This window comes from Dipodomys merriami, unplaced genomic scaffold, assembly GCF_024711535.1.
Source record: "Dipodomys merriami isolate MVZ:Mamm:240054 unplaced genomic scaffold, mDipMer1.0.p SCAF_4, whole genome shotgun sequence".
NCBI lineage: Eukaryota > Metazoa > Chordata > Mammalia > Rodentia > Heteromyidae > Dipodomys > Dipodomys merriami.
The window spans coordinates 62,949,965-62,952,598 of NW_027205603.1; the positions used below are offsets into that span (position 1 = coordinate 62,949,965).

At 46.9% G+C, this 2,634-nt stretch overlaps 1 pseudogene; it reads right to left on the minus strand.

Moving 5' to 3' along the window:
* Positions 1 to 1,001: 1,001 nt before the first annotated feature.
* Positions 1,002 to 1,101, minus strand: LOC138806438 (U6 spliceosomal RNA; annotated as a pseudogene).
* Between the last annotated feature and the right edge of the window lie 1,533 nt (positions 1,102 to 2,634).

Consider the following 2,634-nt stretch of genomic DNA (forward strand, 5'->3'; position numbering starts at 1 on the left):
CGCGATCTCGGACTGTTCTTGGCCAAGTTTTCCCGGAGAACCGCGTTCCTTCCTTAGTCAGAGGCTCAAGCCCCACGTTGGGCGCCAGTTGTCCCGACCCGCAGGACTTCAACGAGGGCAGTGAACCTAAGCGAGAAGGAATGAAGGGACAAGAGACACGAAGAAGGACAGCAAGACAAGGATTCTGATCAAACTGCCAAATTTTATTTTTCACACAGGGGTATTTATATGCTTAGAACAAGGAAGCTTTTTCATTGGGCGTAGCAGCTGCAGGATGCTTGCTTAGGGCAATGTGAAAAGGTGGTCAATAGCAGCTACCTGGTCTTTGTTTGGGGCAGGATGCAAAGACCAGATTATGTAAATAGCCTTGAGAGATGTTCCAGCGAGATAGTCAAGCTTATCATGCAGATAGACTCCCTGCAGGGCTCTCGACACCCTTCCCCTCCACAAAGTATACCAAAATTGATATGGGGGAGGATATTTGACTTGGATTGTGTAAAATGGATAAGGAATGATTTTAAAATATAAACGTAAGTGTGCTGTGGATAAGACTTCCCTGATAACTCATTACTTTAACTAGTAACTGTAATTGTAACTCTAACTCTGCTTCTGCTGTTTTCTGAGCAGTGGGGGCTCTAACCCAGGGGCCATCATCCCCCTTTGTTCTATTCCCCTGCTTCCCACAAGCAAAACCTTGGTGGAAATTTAAACTTCAGGTGCTCATTTCTTGTAACAATCATTGGCTAACCCAACACCCAGCCTCCCCCTTTCCTTGCCCTAGCTCAAAATGCTTAAAAGCCCCTGTGGGCTGGCCTGGAGGCTGTTTCCTGGGATCCCAATTCCAGGAGCTGTCCTGGTGCATTAGCACTTTTCGCTCAATAAAAGCTTTTACATTTTCACTGAGGACTGAATGGTCTCACTGCCCCTCCCCACTACAACATCAAATACAGTGAAAACAGGGGTTAAACCATGGGGGAGGGACATACAAAGCAACAACAACAAAAAATATGGAATGCTTCACGAATTTGTGTGCCATCCTTGTGCATGCTAATCTTCTCTGTATCATTCCAATTTTAGTACATGTGCAGGGGAAGCGAGCACCCCGGGCTGGCTTTGAATCTTGATTCTCAGATCTCAGCCTCCTGAGTAGCTAGGATTACAGGCATGAACCACCAGCGCTGGGCTTGAAATTCTTCTTAAAAGATCCCTCATTTTAGCCGGGCGCTGGTGGCTCACGCCTGTAATCCTAGCTACTCAGGAGGCTGAGATCTGAGGATGGAGGTTCAAAGCCAGCCCGGGCAGGAGAGACCGTGAGACTCCTATCTCCAATAAACCACCAGAAAACCAGAAGTGGCGCTTTAGCTCAAGTGGTAGGGCGCTCGCCTTGAGCTGAGGGACAGCGCCCAGGCCCAGAGTTCAAGCCCCACAACCAACCAAAAAAAAAAAAAAAGATCCCTCATTTTGGGACTGGGAAGGTGGCTCAGTGGTAGAGCACTTGCCTTGCATGCATGAGGCCCTGGGTTCGATTCCTCAGCACCACATAAGCAAAAAGAAAAAAGCCAGAAGTGGCGCTGTGGCTCAAGTGGTAGAGCGCTAGCCTTGAGCTGAAGAGCTGAGGGACAGTGCCCAGGCCCAGAGTTCAGGCCCCACGACCAGACCCCCCCCAAAAAAAGAAAAAGATCCCTCATTTTCATTTTGCACTAGATCCCACAAATTATATAGCCAGTCCTATTTGTCTTTTTGGTATATACCTTCAATAGTTTGTTATTTATTCTCTGTTTCTCCAGAAAATATACTTCAATGATCTTACTATTATTGCAAGGCATGAACAGCTTTTTATGTTCTGATTCCCTTTGCCACAGCATGCCTAACATTTCTTTTTTTTTTTTTTTTTTTTTGGTCGACCGTGGGGCTTGAACTCTGGGCCTGGGCGCTGTTCCTCAGCTCTTCAGCTCAAGGCGAACGCTCTACCACTTGAGCTAAAGCGCCACTTCCGGTTTTCTGGTGGTTTATTGGAGATAGGAGTCTCACGGTCTCTCCTGCGCGGGCTGGCTTTGAACCGCAATCCTCAGATCTCAGCCTCCTGAGTAGCTAGGATTACAGGCGTGAGCCACCAGCACCCGGCTTGCCTAACATTTCTTTAGCTACCCCTCTCTTAATTGCCTTCACTTCAGTGTGAACTTCCAGCCATTGAACTAATTGTTCTTTGCTCTTTAATTTGTACTGAAGCAGGATAGATGAAGGGAAAATGAGGAATGGTCAGCTTACAGCAACTATAGGACTCATGTACTTCCCTAAGATTAAGTGAACAAAAGTCATTTTAGGGGAAATGAAGCAGGATAAATTCAGAAAAGTTAGGCCTGGTGAAGGCAACTCTTTAGAAACTTAGAAATGCTATCTTTGCTTCAAAGAGAGACAACAGGTTGCATTCCTTCCTGAGGGATGCATTTCTTACCCAAGAATTACCAGGTATGATTAGAGCAAAGACAAAGCACTTAGATTTGCATAACTTTAAAGCTAGACCCCCTGCCTTTACCCTATAACTATCCCCAGCAGCCCAAGGAGCTGTATGTCTCTCTGGGTGTTTCCTTATGTGTATGTGGGGGGGGGCAGTGTCTGTGGGGGGGGGGTCCC